Source organism: Chaetura pelagica, unplaced genomic scaffold, assembly GCF_000747805.2.
Source record: "Chaetura pelagica isolate M959 unplaced genomic scaffold, ChaPel_1.0 scaffold185, whole genome shotgun sequence".
Classification (NCBI taxonomy): domain Eukaryota; kingdom Metazoa; phylum Chordata; class Aves; order Apodiformes; family Apodidae; genus Chaetura; species Chaetura pelagica.
Genome location: NW_009953207.1, coordinates 1424549 through 1434514, shown reverse-complemented (window position 1 = coordinate 1434514; position 9966 = coordinate 1424549).

Genomic DNA, 9966 nt, shown 5'->3' with positions numbered 1-9966 from the left:
GACCTTTATTGTGTTACAACATCCTCGGTGAGCGGGTTGGAAACATTCTGGGGGGTTCATTCAAGGGCAGTTGAAGCAGCTGTAAAACTGTGAGAAACGCACACATTTTAAAAAGTGTTCCTGCCTGGAAGGATTAAAAAAAAAAAAAAAAGGTCTTTGTCAGCTTTGTGAAGTCAGCACGGATGGAACTGGGAGGCAGGTACCCAGGGAGAGCTGGTGCTCCCAAGCCTGAGCCCTGCTGACCCTGCCCAACCCAGAACCTCCCCATCAACCAAACCCAAACCCACCCTGCTGAAAGGCAGCGGCGGGGTTGCTTCATTATGCAGCAGCTCCTCTTTGCAGGGAGGCTGAGCCAGCCTTATTAAGACAGATAAGGTGTTCACCAAATATTTATCAAGCAGGTTCCTCCGCAGCCACAGGCTGTCCCTGGGGCAGGTGGTCTGCTGTGGGGCTGGCCTGTGCTCCCCCTCAAACCTCCCCCCTTCCCACCCCTGCACAAGGCACTGCCTTTGGTCACGGCCCACGGCAGGGCTGTGAGCTGGGGAAGGCTTGGAAATTAATTGTGCCACTTGCCTTCTGCTGCAAGGAGCTTTACCCATCCACTTGTTAAAATTTAAAAAGATCATATATTTTTCACGTGCTCGTTGTGCTCCTCAGCAAAGCAAGCCTGATTGTGCTCCAGCCTTTTAAATCAACAGCGTGCATGCAAACTAGTAGGGGACTGAATAGCAGCAGGTATTTAAACCATCCAAAACCCTGTTCTTTCTCAAGGCTTTGGACCACCTGGCTGGGACACAGCCCCACGGAGTCAGAGGGCTGCTCACAGGCAGGCAGTTGTCCCTTTTACTTTGACACCATGTGTATTCTTGGCGTCCTTCACTCCTAGATTAAATTAAGGAGCTCTGGGACCGCTGTCTGACGGCAGCTACTTAAGTTATTAGAGTAGAACCGTGACAACATCTTGGTGCTCCTTATCTCTTTCTTCTTAGCTCACTTTTTAGTGCACCGTGCTCTCTATCAGCAGTTTTCATTCCTCCTCCTTTAATCTTACCTCCAGCCTCCAGTGTGCTGGAATGGCTCCTTTCAGCAGCCAGGCACTGAAACTCCCAACTCCAGCTCTGCGGGGATGCTGCAGCGGAGACGTTTCCCCACAGTATAAGCATGTTACCTCTGCAGTTTCACTCTTCCATCAGCCTGGGGCATCTTGTCTGCTCCCAAATCAGGGTGTTCCTCACGGCAGCACGCGCTTGCAGCTCTTTTTGGAGTGGACCTGCTGCCACCTTGTCTCGACACGTCTCCAACGGGCGACTCAACGCTTGCGGTTCGCTCAGCCCGTCGCGCACGTGGGAGGCTGAGCCTGGGCACCCAGGGTCCCCTGTGCCACGTCAGCTCTAGGGCTGCCAGTGAAGGGACTGCCCTTGGGAGTGCACAGCCCTGATCCCTACACACCTACACCTCAGGGTAAGTCCTGCTCCACTTTCCCTCCGTGCCAGGACTCAACTGGGCACCGGCACGAGGACGCACCTCCGAGCGCCTTTGGGATACAGCCCAGCAAGACCCAGTGCATCAGTGAAACTGCTCCTTCAAAGGGGGATGTGCTTCCAGCTCCTGGGTGATTTTTAACAGCCTCAGGTGAAGGCTCTCTCTGTTTTTAGTAATCGCAGAATCGTTTTCCTTATGTTCTGAAATCTCTCCCAGTTTTGGTGTTTGGTGTTTGGTTTTTTTCCCCCACAGAAGGGGAAGGAAGTGAAGTACAGAGATGGGAAAGGTCATCATCTCCAAACCATAAAACAAAAAAAGTAATGTCATCCCCTCTAGTGCTGGAGGTTAAATACTTCAGTGGGAAATGTCAGAGATGTAAGAGGACATGGACTGATGTGGTGACCCCTTCCTGAAGCAACTGTCTTTGTGCTCTGCCTGGAAGCCCCCGGCTCAGAGAAGAGGGGTCGGGGGGCGGGAGGTCACCTGTCTGTGGCACCGGTTGGAGCAAGAATGTGGCAGCAGGACTCACCAGGGACCACGCCAGCCAAAATCACAGCAATCCCCCCACCCTCCGAGCTGGAGAGGCCTGTCAGGAGGGTGGAAAACGCAGCTGCTTGTCCCTCTGTGTCAGGAATTCAAAGGGAAACCGGCAGCGACAGGGAACGTTTGCCTGCAGGCCTGCTCGCTGGTGCAGGAGTGGTGCGACCTGCTGATGGAGGCAGGTGGAATGAGGGAGGAAAACGTGAAGAAACAAACAACGGCAAGGAGAACACTGAATTTAAATGTTGCTAGCAGAGACCTCCACCAGCAGACTCTGCTGGAAATTGTCTCAGGCACCGCGACGCGAAACTGCTTCCTTCTTAGAAGGGAAACGGTCTAATCAAGATGTATGTGCATGGCAATGTACTCGCAGGGAGAGTAAGCTGGAGTCATCTGCTTCAATTATGTGCACTTACTGTGCTCCTGTCCTGGCAAAGGATGCAAATGATAAATATAAAACTGTGTTTTCCAAATCTGTGTCTTAGTTGAGTAACTCGGTGCGTGTGAAATGTGAGAAGTTACAAGGTAAAAATATTGTGAATGTTTCTGAGTAAATATGTACACAAGCTGCTGTCTTGCAGCTGCTGGTAGCTTGGTACCTGGAGGGATTGCTGGGGTGTGCCTGGCAGGGGAAATTGTTTTGTGATCCCTTGGTACAAGAAGGGGAACTGGAGAGGCTTTGGGACCCCTGAGCCAGTGAGGTTAAGTCCTACCTGTGCCCACTGAAAGCTAACGTAGAAATGATGGGACTGGCAACAAAAAATCACTTATTCACCCTCTGTGCCCTGTGACAGGTCTGGTCAGGGCTTGGACACCCCAAGGCACAGACCATCACTTCCGCATCTAGAAGAATGAACGAGGTTGAAATCCCAGCAGACCAGGGACCACGTTTTGCAGTCACAAGCCCCAAGCAGAAGAGCACCCGGGCGCATCTTGCTGCTCGAGTGGCCATTTGTTCCCCTTCAGATTATGTATTTTTATAGCATAAATTATGAAAAGGGCTGGTATTGCTGCTTGAGCAGCTCTGTGAAAAATGAACTTTGGCTGAACACAAACAGCAAAGAAAGCAGGAAGCGAGTTAAAAAATGATACAGGCCTTCATTTCTTTTAAGGTAAAGTGACTGGTCCCAGGTGTCAACACCTCGTAGACCTGCCTGGATATGTTTTGAACCCACTAAATAATAGATTTTAGTGTGGTTTTATTCGTCTGCTTTGTTTGGGGTGGAATTATACCCACAGTCTGCTGCTCTCTGTTGCATTTCCAGCAGAAGTTGTGTTTTGCTGACTGAATTTACTTCCCAATCAGATGCTCAATTTTTATAATGCATGAGTGTTTAACTGCTCCTTCATTAAGAGAAATTATTGAAGATTAAGAGCTTGTTTATTGTTTTTATTTTAGTGTAATAGATGTGAGATTTGGACATGAATTAAGACACAAGTTTTTCAAACTAACCCCTTATGCCCTGTTCAGTGCAGGGAGCTGAAGCTGCCCATCATGATCTGAGAAAGCAAGAATTTGGGGGATAATTAAATACATTTGTTAATGCATCTTGAATATTAGCAGCATCAGAAGCTCTTTGCTGCCTGCAAGTCTCCATTCCAGGGCTCTGTTAAAAAGTAACACTGAAAAAAATGCTTGTCTACCTCCTTTTTTAAAATATATATATATATATTTTTAAGTGATAGATTTATCTCCTAATTTTGCTCTTGTTTCACAGTCTTTTATAGGACTCTTGGACAGTTTCTAGATGCCAGCTGACACCTGTAAAGTTCACCTGAAGCTGTCCAGCAATTAAAAACACGGCGGTGCAATTTATCTGCAACTCTTAGTGCACAAAAAAAGGGAGGAGATTGATCAGAGAGGATCACAAACTCCCCTGTTCTCCATGATGTGGATCTAAACCTGTCAGGTTTCACAACCACCTCAATTCAACACAGTTTTTGAGGGGAGATGGTGCATTTCTCTCCCATTTCTCCCCCCGAGCTGGGCTGGAGGGTCTGGGCAGGGACAGGGCACGAGGCAGCACCAGCAGCTCCTCCAGAGAAAGGTACCAAGGGCCCATGTGTGGTTAAGGGCTGCTTTTTGGTTTTACTGAACTCAGTGAATTCAAATTAGCAAAGGAATAACAGAAATGGGAGGGAGGGGAGTGGGGTTTTTATCCCTTCAAGAGGCTTTTGCCTGTGCTGGGCTGTCTCGTGGTTTGTCCAGCCTAGCTCAGGTGCTGCAGGCAGTGGGGTTGGATGCCTTCCCCTGACACAGGGCCCCCCAGAGCACATTTCTGAGGTTCACTGTTTTTTTTAATCACCTTCAAACTTCCTTTGCCAAGCTCAGATACTCCAAATAAAAGGACAAAAAGAAAAAAAAAAATTAAAACAAAATAAATTGCAATTCTTTCCCTGTCCTGTGGTGTTTCTCCTTGATTTTCAAACCAACCTAAATATCCAGGAAGGCCTTGTAATTTTATGTTGATTTCAGGGGAAAGCTGCTCAGCTCTTGCAAGCAGAGGGTTGCAGCCTGGGTGGCTCTGAGCACAGCACTGGGTCTGGAGCTCATCCTGCCCCTCTCAATTAGGCCAAGTTGGATCGTCAGGAAAAAAAAAACCCACAACAAAATAGAAGCTGCCTCCTTGCTTGGTATTTATCATCTTTCAGACAGTAGCAGACAGTGATCTTTTACTCCCTCATGCAACATTTCAGCAAGTGTTATACATTTCAGAGACATTTCCCTGTATGTATATGCTAGGAATTGTGTGCTATATCCCTGAGTGGTGCCACCAGTAGCGCACAGGGAAACATTACAGCATTAACCACCCCTCACCTCGCCTGTGCTGCTTCTCCTAACATCCTGCAGCATAAGGAGCAGCTGATTTCCTGTTGAAGTGCCATAGAATCACTAGTCAGGTCCTGGGAGCTGGGATTTCTGTGAGCTGTTGTGCCCAGCAGAGCTGGTCCCAGGAACGAGACAGCCCGTGGGGCTGAGCTGGAGCCCTCCTTGAACATGGACACAACACACATCATTGGTTAAAGAAAAAAAACAAACAGTGGGTAATAGAGAATGCACAAAACTTCTTGAGAAGTTTTTCCCAGGGATTATTACTCCTATTGATGTGATTTATTTTTTTTCCCCCCTTGTTTTCTATACAAACGCACCAAGCGGCCACTGTTGGGACCAGGACCTGGTGCTCCCGACCTCCTGGGGCAGTGGGGTTTGCTGCTGGGTGGATTCCTGGCAGAGTCTGGATCCCAGCAGAGAACAGAGAGGCTGCCAAAGGCCTGAACAGCCCCAGCATCAGCTGAGGGTGGCTGGAGCTGGTGCAGCGGGGCTGGGACCCACAGTGGCAGCAGCTGGTGGATGGGCAGGATTTTGGGGGGGTTGTTCCCCACCCTGCTCTGCCATGGCCAACCTCCCTGACCGGTGTCTGTCCTGAACCCCATTGGCCCCAGGCTGAGCTTGGCCAGAGGAGGCAGAGCCACAGAATGGTTTGGGTTGGACAGGACCTTTCATGGCTTCTAGTCCAGTCCCCCTGCAGTGAGCAGGGACATCTCCAACCAGACCAGACCTCTTCCCCACCAGGCTGGAGTTTGCTCTAGAGGGTATGGGTCTGTGGCCACAGCAGCACATTGCAGAGATGTCCTGGGGATCCTCTAAACGAGAGGTCAATGCTGTGACTGCAGGGGGGTGTGGGAGATGTGACAGTCCCTCCAGCACTGCACTTCCATGTGCCAGGGTTTCCCAGACAGGAGTGAATGTGCCTGTAACGGTGGGTGAGCAGGGGGGTGCCAGGACAAGGCTTTGCAATACAGATTCAGGGAAGCCTGGCAGTGTGTGGCTGGTTCTGGAGGAGCTCCTGGCCATGGAGCATCACAGCACCGTGCCTGGGAAGGGGCAACGTGTCCAAGCAAACTGGCTCCCCCAGACCCAAATGCTCAGCTGGGGAGGCTTTGATTGGGTAGGAAATGCCCAGGGGGTTGGTTCCCTGCCCTCCTGGGGAGGCTGGGGCTGTGCCATGTGCTGCCAATTGCTGCGTCAGGCTGAGTTGGCTCAGGTGGGAGCAATAATCCCAGCAGGATTTATTGGGTGGCTCCCACAGCTCCCAACCCTTTGGGGATTGTCCCAGCCAGGGGCTGGCTCTCAGAGCTGGTTTTTCCCTCATGCATGAGGGAGCCTGTGTGGATGAGCTGGTTCTGGTGGCAATGGACAGGGATCTGCTGCATTCCTCCTGGTGAGTGAACTGAGGAACCACTGGAGTGTTGGTCTCACGTGTTTTAAAAACACTGTTACCTCTAAGATTTGGGATACTGTGTGTGTGAAGGAGCTCTTGGTTTTTTAATTGTCTTGAGGGGAAGGTGTGATTTGGCAGGGTGGCTTTAATTGCCCCAGCTTTGTGGTGAAATGCCCTCCCTGAAGGTGGTGGAAGCTGAACTGCTCCCTTAGAGGGGCAGGCTGAACCTTTGGGTGCTCAGAGCTGGGGGAGACCCTTCTTTTGGGAGCAGGAGGCACTGCACCTGCAGGCTTACACAGTCCTGAGGTGAGCATCTTGCTTGAGTGCCCAAAAGTGAGCATAAGCATGAGAAGTCTTTTCTCCAGCATGGATATTGGCCAGTGAGACCAAGGGTAGGTTAATGTTGCCTGCTTTGAGGCAAGTAGCCCATGAGCATAAAATCATGTGCTGTCTTTTAATCAGTTTGCTCCAAGTTACTGCTTTGAGGGTGATACAAAGCTGAGAGGGGGGTGCTGGAAAGGCAGGGGAGGATTTCTGGGTGGCTGGTTGGTGCCCCAGGTGAGGAGCAGAGCTGCAGCCCTCCCAGAGGGGAGTACAAACCCCCCAGTGCCCCTGCTTGTACTTGTTGCAGGGATTTAACCCTTGCTCAGACCCAGAGGTTAAATGTGGAGTAATGCACACACACAAAGGCAAGTGGGGCAGGGAAATCAGAGGCTTTGGGGCTGGCCATGTAGCACAGTGCTCCTCAGGGGTTTGTTCCAGTCTGTGGCCCCAAATGCTGACTGGTAGCTGCTCCTTCCAGCTGGAATGCCTCAGGGATGTCATCTTGGGGCTGTAATTTCATGGTGACGAGGCCAAAGTCAAAAAATACCTTTTCTGAGCAGTGTAAGAAAACCAAACTGCCCATTATGGTTCTTTTCTGGCAGTGCTCACAGGAGGGCTGATACCCCCAAGGCACTCTGAGGGACAGCAGCCTGGGACACTGCTGCTGTCACACCTCCTGCCCTGGCCAGGCTCTTGGGGGCAAACCCCTCCTGGATCCTTGGGCTCTGCAGGTAAAGAGAGGGGAAGGAGCTTCTTGGGCAGCTGGCAAACCAGTAAAATACACCCATGAACACTGGTGAAACAGGCTGATACAAAAATCAGCTGTATGGACTTAAAAGCAGCACTCTAAATTGCCCCCATGTTCAAAATAAGATTTCCATGAATCACAAAAAATTGGGTAGATGTGACAGCACAGGAGGAAGTCTGGCTTGAAACGTTTGAGAGAGGAGTGTCCACGTGTGTCCCCAGGCCACTGCTCCCTTATCCACGGGACCATTCCCTGGTGCTGCTCAGCCCTGGGTTTGCCCCACAGAGAGAGAGCAGCTTGGGTTGTTCCCTGGGAAAGACAATGCTTTAAAACCCCTGGAATATTTGCAAAGGGTGTTTTGTTTTGCCAGTGATGTGGTGGGATCCCGGCTTCACAGAGCACCCCTGGGGAGGTGCTGTGTGACTGGTCTGGGCAAGGGGCAGGATTCAGCTTATGGAAAAGGTAGGAATAGGATCTGCTCCTGTGGGGGCTGGAAGCAGGCACTGGTACCTGCTTGTGTTCCCAGTATGGCTTTCTCTAACAAACGTGTTGATGGCAACAGTCCTAAATTGACTTGGCCGGTGCCTGAAATGAGCTGGGTGTTGCTGTAGAGAAATTATCTGCACTTTATTAGATGCTCTTCTTTGGAAAAGGAGCTTTGACTTGAATGGATCTTCCTGATCTGGGCTGTTTGGTGCACTGATTGTAATCCTGTAGCTATAACTCTTTAAAATATCTCTACAGGTGTGCTAATAGATCCTGTTAGGGTTGTTACAGTATAAAAACGTTTGTCTTCAGAACACCGTTCTGCCTGTTCCTGCAGAAGTGAAGGAACCCGGGCGATGTTATCAGGCTTTGCAGGGCTGCCATCTGCTGGCTGCTGCTCTGCAAGGAGCTCCCCCACTCCTCCCAGAAGTGCCTTAAACTCCTCTAACTGAGCTACCTGCTCCAGGACCAGGCACCCTGCTGAGGATGGAGGCTGCAGCTGGTGTGCGTGTGCCAGGCAGGGCTGGCCCAGCAGCCTCTGCCCAATTCCTGCCCTTTCCCGGCACTGTCCAGCTGAGATGTTGGGAGTCCAGCCCAGGCAGGTGCCAGGACTCTCCCAGCCTGGCTCCCCCTGCCCTGGCAGAGCAGGGAACAGTTGTTCTCTGGGGCTATTTTTAAAGCTGGGTGCCAGGGGGCCCAGGCAGCTGCTCCCTCAGATCTCCAGGCACTGCTGCCCCTGCAAAGGGCAGCAGGGACAGGTCGTACCCATATGCAAGAGGCTGGAGACCCAGCTGGAAAGGTGACACTTCCAGCTCACCAGCAGGAGCTTCTCGATGTGTTGTGTGCCTGGTGTTCCCCCTTTTTTTTGACTTTTGTTGCTGTTTTCCCAGTGATGAATGTCAATTGGCCCCACACTGTCTCACAGGTGCTGCTCTAAGGCTTGGGAACTCAGTGGGTGCTTTGCAAGAGCAAAGATCCCACCAGACTGTGATAGGATTTATGGAAAAGGAGTTTAAGGCAGAGGAAACTGAGCTGTGCTCTGCAGTGAGTGTCTGCACAAGGTGCCCAGGTGAACCATCCCCTCCTGGAGCACTTTACTGAATGTGCCCTCTGCTTTGACATGTTTCTGCTCAGTTCCAAGCAAGAGATTGTTGGTGCTTCAAGGAGGAGCCATCCCAGCACATCAAAGTCCTTGCTGAAGGGAGGAAGCAATAATTCTTTATTTAAAAGAGCTGATAGCTTACTGCTGTAAATGACCCCGTGTCTTTACTTGCTCATGCAGCTAATGGCTCTGTGAAGGCTTCATGACAACTGGAGCCTTCTGCTGTGTGGGAGGCTGAGAGCTCAGGGCTGAGCCATGGCTGGGGTCAGGGGCTTGTGTTGAGTGTGGGTGTGGGCTCGTTATGCTCAAATTAAGATTCACAGGTAGGAAGCAGAGCTGGGGCTCTGTGCAGCAGCATGGGAGGGTCTGATCCTGCAGCTGCCCCTTGGCTGTGGAGCAGCTCATTCAACTCTGCTTCCTTTCCACTCTCCTCTCTCAACACTAGATACTGCTGAGTACTTAGTTTTCCTTCTTTTTGCTTCTATCATAGATTGTGGAGTGATAGCTTGTAAGTGAAGGCCTTTAACAGGCCTGTCTTCCAGCAGTAGGTGTTTAACCTTCTGGGCACCAAGGATGACTTTGTGGTTCCTCTGTCTTTTCTCCTAGACATCAGCCTGTAGGGGAAATTCCTGGGAAGTCTAAGATGGACTATGCTTAGAAATGGGCAACACTTTGATATCTTCTGCCTGGTCCCTGTGGTCTTGGCACTGCTGGGTTCCTCATGGGAAAGGCTTCCCTGGGAGCTCTTGGCTCCTGGATGCTCCCTGTTAACTTGGCTCTTACTGGAACAACTGAGCCAAACCCTGGTCCCACCCTGTAGGGGAAATTCCTGGGAAGTCTAAGATGGACTATGCTTAGAAATGGGCAACACTTTGATATCTTCTGCCTGGTCCCTGTGGTCTTGGCACTGCTGGGTTCCTCATGGGAAAGGCTTCCCTGGGAGCTCTTGGCTCCTGGATGCTCCCTGTTAACTTGGCTCTTACTGGAACAACTGAGCCAAACCCTGGTCCCACCAAAATCAATGCTATTGACTTTGCAGCTCCTGATGGATTAGTCCTGCT